Below are 18,250 nucleotides of genomic sequence, written 5' to 3'. Positions count from 1 at the left end.
ATGTTGATGACATTCTGATTGCAAGTAATGATGTTCAAGGAGTCGAAGATCTTAAGACTTCTTTGAATCAGGAATTCAAGTTGAAAGACCTTGGTAATTTGAAATACTTTCTTGGTCTTGAGGTTGCTAGATCAGAGAAAGGAATCTCATTATGTCAAAGGAAGTATGCATTAGGTGTTCTTAAAGATGCTGGGATGACAGGTTGCAAACCCAGCAAAGTACCAATGGAACAAAACTTAAAACTAAGCAAATTTCAAGGAGAATTGTTGACTGATCCGGGTGTTTATAGGAGATTAGTTGGAAGACTGCTTTACCTAACCATAACAAGACCAGATATTACCTATTCAGTTCATAAACTAAGCCAATTCATGGCTAAGCCTAGAAAGCCACATCTTGATGCAGCCTACAAGGTGTTGCAATACATTAAAGGATGCCCTGGCCAAGGCATTCTCCTATCATCAAAATCAGATTTGCATTTGAAGGCTTACACGGATGCAGATTGGGCCTCTTGTGTAGATACCAGAAGGTCTACTACTGGATTTTGTGTGTTTTTAGGAGACTCATTGATCTCATGGAAGTCTAAGAAACAATCCATTGTTTCTAGATCCTCAGCTGAAGCTGAATATAGGGCAATGGCCTTAAGTGTTTGTGAAATGACTTGGCTGTTGGCTTTGTTAAAGGATTTTGAAGTTGATCATCCACAACCGGGTATGCTTTTCTGTGATAACCAGGCAGCAATCTATATTGGTGAGAACCCTGTCTTCCATGAACGTACAAAACACATAGAAGTAGACTGCCACTTGGTTAGAGACAAAGTACAAGAAAAGGTGATTCGTTTATTCTTCACTCCCACACATACACAGCTAGCAGATCTCTTTACCAAGGCATTATGCAGTCAGCAGCTGAAGTTCTTAATTTCCAAGATGAATGTATTAAATATACATAATTCTGAGTCTCATCTTGAGGGGGAGTATCAGACAACAAAGAAGAAAAGAGCAGAGAATAAGAAGAATGAGAAGAGGAGTAAAACGACACTGGAAATAAGCTAAGCTACAAGTCTACTTAGAAGAGCAGCTAAACGGCATGTAGTCCTGTTGATTATTTAACTCAGCTTATGTCACACGTATTGTAACTAACTCTCACACGTGTTGTAACTGACTCCATAGCTCCTTCTCCCATTTCTGTTATTCTTTCAGTTATTCCGTTGCTCTCTGTTTTGGGCATTTGATTTCAGAGATGTATATAAGCTTGATGTATGTACAGATTCATTAATACAAGAATTAGAGAAAGTTTCTTATCTCTTCTCTCAATTTCTCTCTCTGTTCTTCCTGTGTATTCACACGTTTGTTTCTTCCTTCTTTTCTATTTTGTTATACGGTGAGAGTTTGTGGATGAGGATGATGGGAATCGGTGAGAGTTTTAGCACTGTGAGAGCTAAGAGCTTGAGAGCAAAGCTTTGTCTTTGTGTGATAAATGGAAGAAAGAAAAGAAATAGAAAAAGAATTAAATAAAGAAAGAGAAAGAAATATTATTTTAATGCTAGTGGAAATTAAAAAAAATATATATATATATATAGATATATATATATATATATATATATATTTTTTTTTTTTTCTATTTAGCTTCAAGCTACGGTATGTAGCCAAAAATAGTTGCATACTGTAGCCCTGAAGGTAAAATATTTAGTTATGCCTTCACTATTGTAGAGTACTTTTTGTATTTTGGTAAAGCTAAAATAGCAATATAGCTATTTAGCTTCATTAGTGCTAGTGCTCTTATTTGTGAATGGCTGCTTCTAAAACTCTTTTTTTTTTTTTTTTTTTTTTTTTTTTTCAATCTGCCATGCATAAAATCAAAACGAGGGAATGCAATTGTTGGCATCTTCCAAACAAACAGCAGCTATACTAGGTGGAAGATTACCCGAATAGAAAAAACAAAATAACATAGAATCTAATAAGAACTTTGCTGCTGTATGAGCAGCAGAGTTACGGCTTCTTTTGACCCAATTAAAAGGTCATGATGTAAAAGACAAAGCTAGCTAACTAATATTTGAAATAAAATATGAGATGGACCAGGTGAAGTTGCCAGAACAATCAAGGATGGCATCAATGCAGACCTTTGACAGCGTCTTTGAATTTGCATTAGATGTCAAGAATACTTTAGGTGTATGATGCACTTAAAATGTGTAACGTCCCAGGTTTAAAAAAAGAAAAAGGAAAAAGGAGAATGTGGTCAGATTTTGAGACCCACGTGAGGCCCCAACCTACCCCTTATTTCCCAACCACTCATTCTCACAAAATATCTCCCTCTCCCTTGGCCGGCTAGTGAAGTGGATGCCTTCATTTTCTTTTAATTTCGCACTCAAAGCACAATCACACTCACACACACTACTCTTTACCTCTCTCTTTCACTCTCTCATTGGTGCCCATCTCACAGCCACCTCCACCATTTTTCCAGCAAGGTTTACTGGAAAAACTCCATAGGAAAAAGCTAAAGCTTACTCATCCCTTTTATTTGAGATAAAAATTCTTAATCTTTTGGGTGGGTTTAATGCTTTTGCTTGTGATTATTTTAATCTAAGCCTGAATAATGATATTGTTTTTTGTTAAAGGACAATACATTAAAAACTAAATAGCTACTTCAAGTTCAAGAAACAGCCTGTTAAAGAAGTCCACAAGCGGACTATTAAACATAATAAAAATTGAACTCCTGGCCAGCACTCATTCTAGCCAGCATATCAACACATCAGTTAGCCTGACGATAGCAATGATTAAACTGAATTCCCTGGATTCGGGAAACCAACTGCCTGCAATCACCCAAGATAGAGGATATTACATGGTTTACATAATCTGGATTTTTAAAGACATCCACAACCACTTTTGCATCTATCTCAACAATAAGGCAAGATATATTCATATTATAGCAAAGTACAAGCCTATCCCTAAGTCCCCACAGCTCTACAACAAAGTTGTTTGTTGATCCTGATGATGTCGGAAATCTCACTAGTAAGCCACATGGTCCTCGCGCGCTCCAAACAGCACCTACACAGTAAAAAAGAAAGGACCTAGTAAAGAGCACCAGTGTGATACCGGTCAAATACCCTCCGAAGGTTAAGTTAGAACTATTCTCACAACTCTAGAGTGCTAGAGAGGGTAAATTATGCGTATCTTGGTTCGTGAGGGTGCTTGGGTTTTTATAGTAGTAGGGGTTGACCCCTTTTCCTTGGAGTAGAAGTCTTTTCCTTATAGGAGTCTCCTTGGGCGTATTTTGCATGATCCTTTCCATATAGGAATCCTCCTTATAAAACGTAGAGGGCAAGTCATTTACTTATACATGCAAACGTGATTAGCAAGCATTCTTGGACTAGTGCCGTCAGCTTATATTATGCCTTCAGTCTCTATCCCGTCAGCTTCAGAATCCCTTCAGCCTTATGATGCCGTCAGCCTTAGGCTGCCTCTTTGGTGGTTCTTCTTGCAACTCTTGCATGCCGATAGTTATAAAATGGGGGCTGACGGATTATTAGATCCCGTCGCTTACAAGCCGTCACCTCATCTTCTGAGATCAATCTTTTTATCCTTATCAATTGCCCCCTACTCCATAACGCCATCACTATTAATACTGATAGGTTATGGAGTTAACATTCTTGTCGATTGTTATATTTTGGGAAAAGTATTTACATAGGACTCCTTGAGCCGCCGTGCATTTAATGCTTTGGACATGTGGCGTGTTTCCATTGGCTTCGCTTCTGACGAGGGCTTCACTTCATCTTTCACACACTCTCATCCTATATATAAATGGCTCCTTATCCTTATTTCCCCTATTTTATCTCTATTGATCATTGCAAGAGAGAGACCGTCGCCCTGAAATCCATAAGTCTCATTCCGTCAACTTGTGCATTGCTACCCTTGAAGCCGTTTCTCCAAGAAAGTTAATTCACCCGTAAGTTCTATTTCTTCTTCCCTTTCATTTTTTTTTTATGCCCGAATAATTTTTAGTGAGGGCTTCAACTTAGGTACTTAGATTGGATCCGTCACTTGTTGGTAGTCAGATGTCAAGTGACGCGTCGTGTGAGGGGTCATTAGTTCGCGAAGGACGAGGCCTTTGGTTCTGATGTTGAGTTAGAGGACTTCTCACCTTCATTAAAGAGAAAGACGTTGGCCCGATCTCCTAACGGTGATGAGTGTTATATTGAGGGGGTTAAGGATGAAGTAGAAGAGGGAAAAGGAGAGAACGAAAGTGACGAGGACAATGTAGACGTTGACGGAGATGTTAGTGACGGTGATGAGGGATCCAGTGAAGGGACCTCAGAGGGTCTAGGGGATAACCATCCTTTCATTCTTCCTGAGGATTGGGCCGTCAACAAGTTTTTACCTAGGATGAGTGATAAGGTATTTAGGGAGTTGCGTGCTCGCTACCAAATTCCAGATTACATCTCGATCCGTCTCCCTAGAGAAAATGAGAGATGTTACTCAGGGAGAACAGCTGACGTTGGCATGTATGATGCCATGTTTGCTGTGGGATTGAGGTTGCCGTTAACGACCATACACCATCAGCTAGCTGACTTTCTGGGCTTGTATATCACTTAAATTGCCCCGAATGCTTGGAGAACATTCATAAGTGCTGAAATCCTGTGGGGTCACCTTAGTGGAGGAAACCGTCAGCTTACCTTGGACAAATTCTTTTTCTGCTACAGACCCCATCATATTGCCTTATCTAAGGGGACATACCATTTTAATGCCTGAGAGATAGGTTTGAGGCTGGTGTCTGATATGTCAGATTCCAATAGGAACTGGAAGAGTTGGTACTTTTTTGTTGAAGGGACTGATTGGGTTTGCCGTCAGGAGGAATGGGTGACGATGCCCCAGGGTTATTTTGACAATACTTGGGCTTTTATCAGGGATTCAGGTTAATCTCGTCAACTATGTTCCTTTTATTTTTGAAATGACACTACTAACACTTTTCTTTTCCCTTTTCAGCCCATACCCGTCCCCGTATAACCGACGAATAGGTGGAGTTCATCCGTCAGGTTCTGGAAATCCCTTTGGAGGAACGTAAGTGTAGGGATTTAATCACCCTTGACACTATTCATTTATACTGTGGGGGTCCAAAACTGTCAGCTGAAGCTTGAATGTTGGACGAATTTTCACGTCAACGTGAGTAGATTTTTTGTTGACTCCATCAGTTTTACTCCTCCGTCTCTTGTTTTAACTTTTTTTTTTTTTTGGTATTGTAGAGATGGAATCTGCAAAACAGAGGATAAGGGCTGCTGCAGCTCGTCAGAAGGAGGAGAAGAGGCCAAAGGAGGTAGGAGGGGAGGCCTCATCAACCCCTAAGGTCGTCACTAAGGCGGCGAAGAGGAAGCCTGACGGGAGTGACGACCGTCCATCTAAAAAGGCCACCATCACTCCTGGGGACGAAAATCCCCTCTGAAGCCAAGCCATGGTGCAGGCAAGGGGGTAATGACTTCTTTTGGTCTCATCAACAAGGGTCCCTACCGCCTCTTGACCCATAAGGACTACACCGTCGGGGAGGTTGAGTCCCTAATAAAACCGACGGACATAGAACCTTGTGGGGACGAAGGATTTAGGGGTGTTAGCCCTTTTTGATCTCATCAGGGTATGCTTACTACTTTTTGGTCGAACTGATTTTATTTTATTTTGATAAACTTTGACTGACGGCTGTGTTCTTTTCTTAGGCCTTGGTGCGTGTCAAGGCCCTTCAAGACCGTTGCGTTGTGAAGGAGGGAGTCGTCACCCAAGTCTGGAAGCATAATGCAAATCTGATGAATGAACAGGCTCAGTACAAGGATGCTGTCCGTACCCTGAACCAGGAGCTGAAGGAAGTTAGAGAGAAGCTGGTGAAGGCTAACCGTCAGAATGACAAGCTCCAGGAGGAGGTGACGGATCTAGGCCAAAAGTTACAGATTGCTGGGGCTGACGCGATTCGAGACTTTAAAGTGACGCAATCGTTTATTGACTCTTGTGCCGAGTATTACGGCACTGGGTTTGATGATTGCCTTAAACGGGTCGCGTCAGCCTTCCCAGAGTTGGATTTGTCTGGAATTACCATCGATGATGGAGATGACGGCTCCTCTCTGCCTAATCCTACTCCAGAGCCTAACAGCGTTGTTATCCTAGCCCATCCTACTACAAACCCTCCTACTTCTGCTTCCAATACTCCAGCTGCGATTGTAAACGTTGAAGATCAGCAAGCTGACGAGAATCTTGCTGACGCTCCTGCCCCTTAGTTTTCTTTATTTGTACTTCAACTTTGTATTTCAACTATTTTGCAAACAATCGTTGTATTTTAATTATTTTGCAAACAATTGTTTAAGTGCACGTTTGGTTTTCTCGGGCTTTTGTTTGTGTACAGCTGCAATTATGTTATTTCTGTCGCTTTCATATCTTTTAATCAGTGATTGAGCCATACGAAGTCCTGGTAAACATTCTCGTCTGTTTTGGGAACCCGTCAGTTTTTTGAACTAGTTGGAAAACCCCGTCGGTATAGCTTTTTGGCGACTAATGTGTATATCCTTCTTGTCTCGTCACTTTCACGGGTTTCTTCTTGGATTTTCGGCCTTGTTCATCATTTTTCAAGGTTCGTCAGCTTGGTTGCACTATCCAAGTACTGGTTCCATCGCCTGGAGCCTGTCGGCTTTACAGCTTCGCCCGTTAGTTGCACTGTTTTTATTACTTTACTTACTTTAATATGGCCGTCAATTTCCTAATTTCCAGTCATCTTATGGACTTAATGGTCCAATCCGTTTGGTGAGACCGTCATTTTTTTTTTTTCAGTTTTTAGTTTGTTGTGGGCCTGATGAACTTCACCTATGTAAGCCCGTTGGTTTTTGAACCTTGTCCATATGATGATAGCCTCATCTATTAAGACTGTCAGCTTTTTAGCTTTTAGTTTGTTATGGACTTGGTGAACTTGTCACCTTTGTAGGCCCATTGGTTTTTGAACCTTGTCCATATGATGATAGCCTTATCTATTATGACCGTCAGCCTTTTAGATTTTAGTTTGTTATGGTCTTGATGAACTTGTCACCTTTGTAGGCCCGTTGGTATTTGAACCTTGTCCATATGATGATAGTCTCATCCATTAGGACCGTCAGCTTTTTTGGTTTGTTATGGACTTGATGAACTTGTCACCTTTGTAGGCCCGTTGGTTTTTGAACCTTGTCCATATGATGATAGTCTTATCTATTAGGACCGTCAGCTTTTTAGCTTTGGTCTGTTATGGGCTTGATGAGCTTGTCATCTTTTGTAGGCCCGTTGGTTTTAGGACCTCGTCCATATGATGCTAGCATCATCTATGGGACCGTCAGCTTTTTAGTCCTTGTGTTATGGACTTAGTCATTATGGTTGTTCACTTTTGTGAACTTAGTTGTCCAATTTTGTGGACTTTAAACCGTAAATTTCTAAAATAGATACTTCAGCGATTTTGAATAAACTCCTCTTATTGCCATGCATTTGTAAATAAAAGTAATTCTAAAACCAAATCTTGCCTTTTGGGCTTGAAAACAAAAAAGAGGTATTGTTGCAAAAAACTAAAGTAGATGATAAAATTGAGGAGTAAGACTAGAATTTGTTGAAATGTAAATAAAAAAGGTTGGTCTTCATGCTGTCACTCCTACTGATAATACTTTCGTAGGTGCTCGGTGTTCCATGGGCGTGGCAGTTTCTGTCCTTCCAACGTCTCCAGGTGGTAAGTACCTTTCCTCTGTCATGACGTAACTCGATAAGGTCCTTCCCAATTGGGGTTGAGTTTCCCATGGGTAGGGTCCCTAGCGGCACCCATGACCTTTCTAAGAACAAGGTCTCCAACTTGGAAGTCTCTATGTCGAACTCGAGAGTTGTAGTGTTTGGCCATGCGGTCCTGATACCTAGCGAGCCTTTGTTTTGCCACCGCCCTGATCTCGTCCATTAGGTTGAGCTGTAGTCGCATTGCCTCGTCGTTTTTGTCCTTATAGGAGTCTCCTTGGGCATATTTTGCAGGATCCTTTCCATATAGTAATCCTCCTTACAAAACGTGGAGGGCAAGTCATTTACTTATACACGCAAATGTGATTAGGAAGCATTCTTGGACTAGTGCCGTCAGCTTATATTATGCCTTTAGTCTCTATCCCGTCAACTTCAGAATCCCTTCAGTCTTATGATGCCGTCAGCCTTAGGCTGCCTCTTCAGTGGTTCTTCTTGCAACTCTCGCATGCCGATAGTTACAAAATGGGGGCTGACGGATTATTAGATCTCGTCGCTTACAAGCCGTCACCTCATCTTCTAAGATCAATCTTTTTATCCTTATCAGATCCAATATGCCTGGCGAAGCCTACTACCCACCCACCATGTTCATCTCTAATGATACCCCCACAACCAGCCCGCTCCGAGCTGTTCATGGAAGATCCATCGGTATTCAATTTCTTCCACCCTGTTGGAGGCTTCTGCCGTTGGATTCTTCTATCAGTTTTATAGATTGGGTTTCTTGGCAAGGTCACACAATACATAAACTCCAAGGCTTGGTTTTCAATCTCTGTTGAAAGATATGGATTTTGATTTTTCTTGTTGAAAACATACAAGTTCTTGCTCTTCCAAATTTAGGGGTTTGTTATGGTGGAAATTTAGGTATTGTGCAAATGTGATTTTCACTTGATATTGCTTGCTGAAAACGAATGGGAGGATTGTCTTGTTATTGCAGTGGTTCATCTTGAATTGGCTTGAGTTTTTATTTTTTATTTTATTTTTCAAATATTATTAAAATATGATAGTTCATGTAAAATTAAAAAGCTTTAACGTATAAACTATACTTTCATAAGATTTTTCCGTGCATCGTACGGGTTAGTGACTAGTATATAAATTAAAAAACGTAACGTTAGGAGGTGATCCATATTGTTTAGAAGCACTATTTATAGAACTCAAGCTCTCTTCCTATTAGTCATAAATTGCTCAGTCATGTTGGCTTAGTAATTAAGCACGTGCTCTCATCAATTAATCTATGTGATTAATGTGTCACAAGTGGCAAGAGCTCTAACTAACTTCCTAAATGAGAGGTAGCTGCTCAACTTCGTTACTCACCCCGGACAAGAATTTTGCCTCTTGTACAAGCAAGTTTCCACCACACCAGATACAACAACCTCACTCATTTCTCTTCACCGAAAACAAGATGAACAGAATGGGATCTTTGAATGTTAATTTTCTCACATTTTGAAGAATTTGCATTCTCTTTGTTTAATTTCACTCAAACCTTCCTTTTCCGCACATACTCTACTTAAATTCAGTCCTCTTTTTTTTTTTTTTGGCTTATCAACCGTGTCCTATTTTTCCACACCGACACTAATTGCAAGTTCATGAGAATATCGTGGTTCTGCTTTACTTTACCTCGGGCCCCTCCTTTTCTTTTACCTAATGAAAATCTTCCACTTTACCTAACCCCACAAAAATAATAATAATAAAAAATTGTAGTTTTTCTCCACCTTTTGGCTTTTGTCTTTTCTTCGTCTTGCAATCTAGACAATTTTGTTTTCAATCAATTCCAGTGCCAAAGAAAGAAGTGACTTTTGTTAGCTCAAAAAAAAGAAGAAAAAAAAAGGGACTTTTGTGACGTTTAGCAAAAGTTTCACCGAAGTGGAAAACTTGAATGATATGCTAACCTCAATTATTCATCTATTAAGCCTTTTTCCTGGTGAAATACAGCTAACTTCATTATTGTGTTGAAAGAAAAAGGTATCCATCTGATGGGGGCATTTTTTGTTGCCCGCATGATGTTAGGGGAGTCAAAACTGAGACTCGACTTTAGACTTGGAACATGGCCCAAAGGCTATTGGTGAAGTGTGAAAGACCCATTTTGCTCAAAGTCTAGATTGCATTCAACAAAGATTATAATAAGACCCCAAAAATACCTCTTAAAAAGATAAGCTAGCACAAAGGATGGTCCACTATAACAAGTGCTTAAATAATAGTCTAGCGGTAAGCAAGAGAAACGTCCAATGGTAGATGTTTGGAAAATCAATAAATGTATTTGCATAGTAAAAATTATGCATTTCCTTCATAGTTGGTTAATATAGAAGTTGGCCTGTTATAACTAGTACATAAGAGGAAAAACGGTCCAACAGTGAATATGACAGACCTCTGTTGACACCCTATTTTGCAACCCGTATTTAACCTTACATGAAGGGTAAAAGGGTAATTTCACATTGGAAATATGCATCTTGATTCTGGTCATTAGATCCTTAATCTCATTTCACCAAAATGCTCTTGATGTTGTAACGATCAAATCGACTGGTCATGAGCCTTAATCGGACCATTAGATTGAAAGTTATCATCAAATCAAGTTTTCATGGCTGAGATGTACTATTACAAATTGAGTCTGACTATATGTGATTATGAACAATTGATTTCAATTGGTTACAAATATAATCAATTTGAGATCGATGATGTGTCATAATTTGATTGGTTAGGACTACATTTTATGGTAGAGTTGCATACACCTAATTAACTAGATAGTTAAACATTAATTATTCAATGAGTAATTTATGCAATTATCTTTTAATTAGAGTAAATTTAGAGCCAATTAAGTCTGAAATGGGAGTGATTGGAGCCATTTAATGTTAATTGGGAGCTAATTTGGGGACCTATTAATGTTAGTTGTGCTGAAACCATTTTCTAACAAATGACCTCTGCTTACCATTTCATTGATATCTCTCAGAATATTTTGAATCTGTGAACGAGGTTATTTTTCCCAGAAACTAGACATCCAGGGCTTCAATTTGAGCACAAGAATGAGACAATTCCGATTAGAATTGAGGTAGATATGATTTTTCAAAGTTGGCTCTATAGGCTGTGACAGCAGCTACGGGAAAACCGAATTTTGGCTTGCTCCTCACTCCCACCAATCTTTCCATTTAATGCACCAGATTTTCCTAAAGGCTAAAATGAGGTCTAGGTTCATGATTCCTTGTCAACTCTCATTAAATGGCCTTCCATTCATATTTCCTCCACCACTACTATATAAACCCCCCTCTCCTTCATTCCAAAGGACACAACAAAAAATCCCCCTCTCTTCTCTTCTCTTGAGTTTTAGTGAAGTTGAGTAGTCTTGTCATATCTTGGTCTTCCTGAGACTCAAGGTATTGAGTGAGACTCACTCTCCCTCTCCTAGTTCTTCTTTTCCTCCACCCTCAAGACCTCCATCAAGAATCTCCTCCTCCATTACATGGATCTTGCATAAAGGTATAATCTCATTCCCTGACTGTTTGCTTATATTGTCATGATGAGAATTTAAGATTAAAACATGATAATTCTCTTGAATATGTTTGAATGTTCTTAATTGTTCTTATGTGTTCTTCACATGTTCTTAATTGTTCATCACATGTTCATGCATATCACTAGATTTAATCTTAAATCCACATCAAAAATATGAAAAACATGTTTGTTTAGTAATTCTTTCCAATTCTTGAATCTAGGTTTATCACTATTCACACACATTCACTAGAGTTCATTTTTTCAATCCAAATGCCATGCTTAATAAATTGAATTAGGGTTTATCACATGCACACACATTAAATTCAACATACAAATTGATTGACATATTGGATGATGTGATATGAATGTTGGCCACCATAGTCTAGAAGACCGGTTTTACCGAGCAAGGTGGGTGCCTAGCACCTTCCCACCTTGTAACATAGCCTCCGAGCTTAGATCAAGGGTTAGTAGATCAAATACTTATCCATGTAATTTTTTATTTTTAGATTGTAACTAGGAAACAAAGCCATGTACTTTATCTTAGATTGTATCTAGGACCAAAGCCATGTAATTTTCCTATGATCAATGTAAATTCAATTTCAAATTAATAAAATGAGGAATTTTCATTCATGGTTTTCTTATTTTTCCAATAATTAAATAAGTGGCGACTACATTGTAAAACCCTTAAATAAGTGGCGACTCCATTGTAAAACCCTTAATCTAAAGGGAAAAATATAACTAGTCGAACCTCCATTTTGAGAGGCAATAACACGACTCCACCCAATCACGTGGGTTTGGCCCAACACATCATAAAAACGGGCCGGGGGCGCGGTCTCTTACAACCTCTAGCGGTAACGTCTGATTAGTCAATAAATATGTTTACATGAAAAAAATCATATAGTTTTTTTTATTTTTATCAAGTTATCATGAGGGAAAACTTTCATAATATCCAAAACATTATAGTTTTCATCATAATAACAAGGGGAATTGCACTTTACCCACCTGTGGTTTGGCCTGTTTTAACAATGCCCACTCGTGGTTTAGAAGTTGTCACTAAACCCACCTCAGGTGGGCTCCATTAGACCCCCGTTACCCACCTCTGCCCTTTCCGTTAGAAAATTCCCTTTACTATATAAGCCAAAATTAGAACCTAATTAGAACCCTAAAAAAAAGGAACGAGCTCTCTCTCTCTCTCTCTCTACCTTAGAACCCTTAAAAATCCCCAAACCCATAATCCCTTTCTCTCTTCACTTAGATTGCCAAAGTGAAATCCGAACACTTGCAAGCAACCTCATATATAAAGCAACTTGATCCTTTTGTGTGTTATATTTTATTGAACTCAAGCACCAATTGATTTCTGTCTAATCGCAATTCAAACCCATAAAGTTTGTTTCCTTAGACTTTCAAAAATAAAAATTTCATAATATTTAACACCAATTGCAAAATTAAAAGAATAAAGAAGAAATTATATTAATAGTTTTTTTTTTGCCTGAATTATATTAATGGGTATAGTCAATACCATGACAAAACATCACATGCTGTGAATGAATGAATAATGAATAAATACAATAAAACAGCTAAACCCAAAAAAACATAGAACCCAAATCTAATAGATCCAGCAGCGAACCCAAATCCAAAATGGCATCAAATAGATCCGGTAGCAAACCCAGCAAATTCTGCAGCAAACCCAGATCCAAAATAGTAGTGAACCTAGATCCAGCAGATCTGGCAACGAACCCAGATCCAAAACGGCATCGAATAGATCTATCAGTAAACCCAGCAGATCTGGCAGCAAACCCAGATCCAGTAGATCCGGTAATGAATCTAGATTCAGCAACGAACCCAGATCCAAAACGACAGTGAACCCAGATCCGACAATGAACCCAACTCTGTCCAAAACGGTGCCACTCTGAGCCAGTCTAGGAGCTTTGGCAGGTGTACTAATCAAAGATGGAGGACTCACCGAAGCCTTAGAAGAAGCTAGAGGAAGAGATGGTGGAGAGTTCACCACTGCCAGAGATGGAGTAGGCACTGGAGTCTTTCTAACTGAAGGTGACGGCGTTGAAGCTTTAGGAGCAGGTGCTTGTGTTGGCAACTTTGAAATCTGAACATTTGTGTGCTTTGACGCCAAGACCTGAGGCTTGCTTGCTTGCAATTCTCTCTCTGCTAGCAATATTTTCTTTTCTTTTTTCCTTTTTTTGGCGTGGTGAACACAAGTTGATAAAATTAGGGATTTACTCTTGTTTGGTTGGTGAGAAAATTTATAGGAAAGGAAAACCCAAGCTTCAATACACCTCCTTGCTTACAAGCGTTCAGATTTCACTTTGGCAATCTAAGTGAAGAGGGAAAGGGATTATGGGTTTCGGGATTTTTAAGGTTTCTAGAGAGAGGGAGAGAGTTCAATCCTTTTTTTTTTTAGGGTTCTAATTAGGTTCTAATTTTGGCTTATATAGTAAAGAAGATTTTTTAATGAAGAGGGTAGAGGTGGGTAACGGAGGTTTAACAGAGGCCACCTCAGGTGGGTTAAGTGACAACTTTTAAACCATGGGTGCGCATTGTTAAAATGGGCCAAACCACAGATGGGTAAAGTGTAATTTCCCCTAATAACAATAAAGAAGGATTAAAGGCTTCATAATTACAAGTAAAAGAGGAAAAAATAGGACGGAATGAAGGGAGAGAGAGATGTGCAACACATATTGAACTAAGATTTTTGGAATATCTATATGTGGGGCATGAATGGTGTAGTGTAGGCTATTTTTGAGTGAGTAGGTATTTAAGCTTGTGGTGGTGTGATGGAGTTAATGTTGTGGCTAAGGGTTTTATGGGCAACGAATTGTTTGTGACTGATTAGGAAATATTTATGGGCTGTGAATATGAAGAAAAAGAAAAAGAATGTCTAAGGCTAAGTGAGTGTGGGCTAAGGGGATGATTTATGAGCTTGGGGAGAGTTGAGCCACAAGCAAAGTGATAAGAAAATCAAAAATTTCAGAGGGGTTTGGTGTCTATTTTAAGGTGTCGGGATCTTCTAAGAAGATGGAATGTGATGTTTATGGGCAAGTTTATATGAGCATTTATGGACTAAAGGCTAGTTTCTGAACTAAGGGACTAACTTATGGGCTGAAAATAGTATGATGGGTGGGGTATTTTGTGATAAGATTTGTTGTCTTCCATGAGTTGATGGTAGTTCCATGTTATAGTGAAACTTAAGGGATTGATTAGAAAAGTTCCAAAAACGTAGGATTGATCAGGGGCAAGACAACAAACTTAATTATCTTAAGATTTGGCCAAAAATGGGATATTTGCTTTTAGGGCTATTTTGCTTCTTTGGGCAATGTCACACATGGGTAAAAATTAGTATAATCTTGCATTAAATGCTAAGAATTCTGAGATTGTGTTCAGCCAATGGAATTAAGGCAGGTATTAAGGAGGGATCCTAGTACTGCAACTGAGATTTGGACCTTAGAAAGTAGGATTCAACATCCTAAGCCAGGTGTCAAAGTTTAAGTCCACTTCAGAGGGTTCTGCTAGAGATACTTTTATGCCCTCCAAACCACATGTTCCCAAATTTTCCCCTTCTAGATTCATGGTCTTGGTTCATGAACCAATTACATATATTTTTAGTAATATAATAAACTATTTGGTTGAGGATTTTATGAGCTTGGAGGTCTTAGTTTTGACTTCCTTGAGTTGTGCCCAAAACTTGGGGAAAAAGGGAATTTATTGCCCATTAGCCTTTTAGGTGTCAACCTCTGGTACTGTTCACGTCAGAGTTGGCAGTGAAACAGGTGGCCAACTCCTAATTTGGTTTGAGAACTTGGTTGCTTCTTGAGGTGACCTCGAGCAGAAGGTTGCTTCTTGAGGTGACCTCGAGTAGAAGGTAGAACTAAATGGAGTTCTCCAACGAGATTAGTTTGCACATATGGGCTGTTTTGGCTGAGATTTCATGTTGGACTTGGCCATAAGGGCTAAGTATTTTGGTGGGCCTCTGACTTGGTGGTTCTCTCCACTTAGGCCTATCCTTTTGCTTTCTCATTGTGAGCCCTACAAAATGGACAAAGCTACCATATATTGCCATGGATTTTTATTCCACATGGGCTTTAGTTGTTAGTAGAAATAAAATGAATCCATGAGTTTTAATAAATATTTATGATAGGTTTTGGGTATTAATTTTTATGGGCTTTAAATAACAACTTGTATAGTTTCTCATAATTTTTGCTATGGATTATTTTTGTAAATGATATTTTCTTTGGGCTTTTAAATAATGACCTCCAAATCTCCAATATTTCTTGAGAATAATATTTACCATGGGTTTTAAATAGAGGCAATATCCATAGGTTTCAAATACGGTAAAAACCACTATAGTGGAATAATGTGATATTCTCATGGTTTTTTTATCATAATATGCTTGTAAGGTGAATAATTTTCATGAGTTTTGGAAATAAATATTATGAATGTTGTGATGTAAGATAGACAGTGAACATAAGTTTATAATATGATATGAAATAAATAAATGTCATGGGTCTAAGATAAATAATCATAACTTTCCATGGGCTTTTATAGACGATTGTCATGGGTTTTGAGAATAGATAATTCATAAATTCTATAAGCTTGTAATATTATAGTAACTAGTCGCTAACCCGTGCGATGCACAGGAAAGCTATTGGGTTTGAAGATTGAAACAATTCTTTGTTTCTTCATCTTTGATCTCCCATTAGGATTCCTATCCTTGATATGAAACATTAAATTACGAAGTGGAAAATATAAATCAAATTTAAATTAAAAATAAAATTAGGATTTCAATCCTCTACATCCTCAAATATCTAATAAATGCTAAAATATCAATTTCCAATAAATTGAAAGACAACTTAAAGTACTTTTTGTATCTTCTTCCTTTGTTGTTCTTATTTGAAGTACCACTAACATACGCTCGTCAATAAGACATGTTGAGAAATGTATTACGTCATGTAGAAGTTAGATATCAAATTTGTAATTTTGCTATATTAAAAAAAAATGCACTTCTCAAGCTAAATGTTTTTGTCAATTTCTACAACTGAGTCAAAAACTTTCTTATCTATGTAGAATTCCCATCCAAACTTGAGATTATATTCATTCAATTGTATTTGGAAAACAAATGTCTTTCCATTCAATTTTAGATTGTTGTCATGATACCCATTGACAAAGCATAAAACAAAGCAAAAATAAAAGAACCCCCTTTCACAATCGTCAATCAATAATATTTTAAACTAATATAAATAATAATTCATAAAGCACTCATTAAAAAAGACATTTTATATTATTTACAATCCATATAAAATAATAGAATTTGTTAATGCAATTGGAATTGAATCTGATTCTTTTTTTAAGATCAAAGATAGAAAGAATCAATTTCTCAATATGCAGCTCTTGATCCTTTTTTTTTTTTAACTTGATAAGTGCAACTCTTGATCTAACTTATTGTTTAATGGGCAAAGACAAAGCAAATAGTTTAAAAAAATGCATTCAGAAATATCTTTGAAATGTGAATCCTTTTACAATCCATGCAAAGTCAATCACTATGAAGTGTTTTATTATTCATCCGTCCTGCAAAAGACCAGAACATAACAATATCACTAAGCTATCCATCAAAACCCATTTGTTCTATAGATTGACATGCACAATTCAAATTCCCTTCTCACTACTTTAAAGTAGTAGCACATTAAGAATAAATATTTATATGAGCAATCAAACTTAAGATGACATTTTTAATTTGGTATGTACAAACATGTAAATATGAAATTTCAAGTTTAATTTGCATTCAACAGCATATGATTGCAAAATCCTTGAAAGTGATGTGCACAACTTCTTTTTTTTTATAAGATTGCAGCATGTGATTGCATTCATTCAAATCCAGCATGTTAATACTCCAACTTTCTTCATCATCTTCTTCAAATCATGTGGCTTCTTATAAGGAGATCTTTGACCATGGGGTAGCCCTAACTTTACCCACCAATCTTTGTTTCCAATTGGCCACCAAGGTGGCAGAGCTCCCTTTTCTAGCAAGTACTTCCTTTTAGGGGAGTCATAGTGTTGCAATTAAGAAGACAAAAGTAACCCAAGAGTAGCATCTTGCAAGTCTTGGAGAATGCTTTCAGAGTTCCCATTCTAATTATTTTCTACCTCACTCATGGTAAGGCATTTCGCTTCATACTTGGCTATGGCTGCCGGCCCATTCTTATCAAACTTCACTATTTCTTTCCACCAAGCTCTAATGTTGTCAGAAGCACCACTTACTGGCTTACCCTTCTTAGGAATGATACCATAGACAAAGCTGCGAGCTTTGCAAACTTCCATCAGCTTCAGCATATACTTGGGAATCCCATCTATGCTCTGCTTCCTCCAAGCCTGATCTCAGTGGTCTGCTTGGGCTTCTGCTTCTTTGCAGCTTGTTGGGCTACAATCTTCTATCTTTCCTTAATCCTCTTGAGTTTGATACGATCCTTCCACATTCGCCTTTCCAATTCTTCTGCTTCAATCTCTTCATCACTCACATCTTTATCCACTATGTTGTCACACTTTAATTAAGCCATCAACTTCTAAATCCAAACCGTCGCCCAATGTGTCATCAACCAGCATAAGGTGGTCCATTGAATCAAATTACAACAACTCTTTGGTTGATGAGAAAAACGCTTGGAAAAAAAAATTCTTTAATCTTACTACTTATTTTGTTTTAGTCCCCAAGCTATACAACCACTCTAGGACTAAAACGAAAAGTTGTACCAAGCTCCCTAATAGCACAAAGTTCTGTTACATTGACCATCAAAATCAAACTGCAGTCAAAAACCCAAATTAATTTTCTATTCCAACCTTATCTCAAAAACCAAACAAAACATAATTATTGTTGAAATCTTATGAATTTCACAAATATTGTGCCAAATAGCCCCTTTTCTTTATTCAATCAAACCCATCTTCCCGATGACCCCAAACCTATAAAAATCCCTAAAAAGTCTTAGATGACAACAATTCAAATATTAATA

This window comes from Quercus lobata, chromosome 10, assembly GCF_001633185.2.
Source record: "Quercus lobata isolate SW786 chromosome 10, ValleyOak3.0 Primary Assembly, whole genome shotgun sequence".
In the NCBI taxonomy this organism is placed as follows: Eukaryota; Viridiplantae; Streptophyta; class Magnoliopsida; order Fagales; family Fagaceae; genus Quercus; species Quercus lobata.
Note: the sequence above shows the minus strand (reverse complement) of the source record.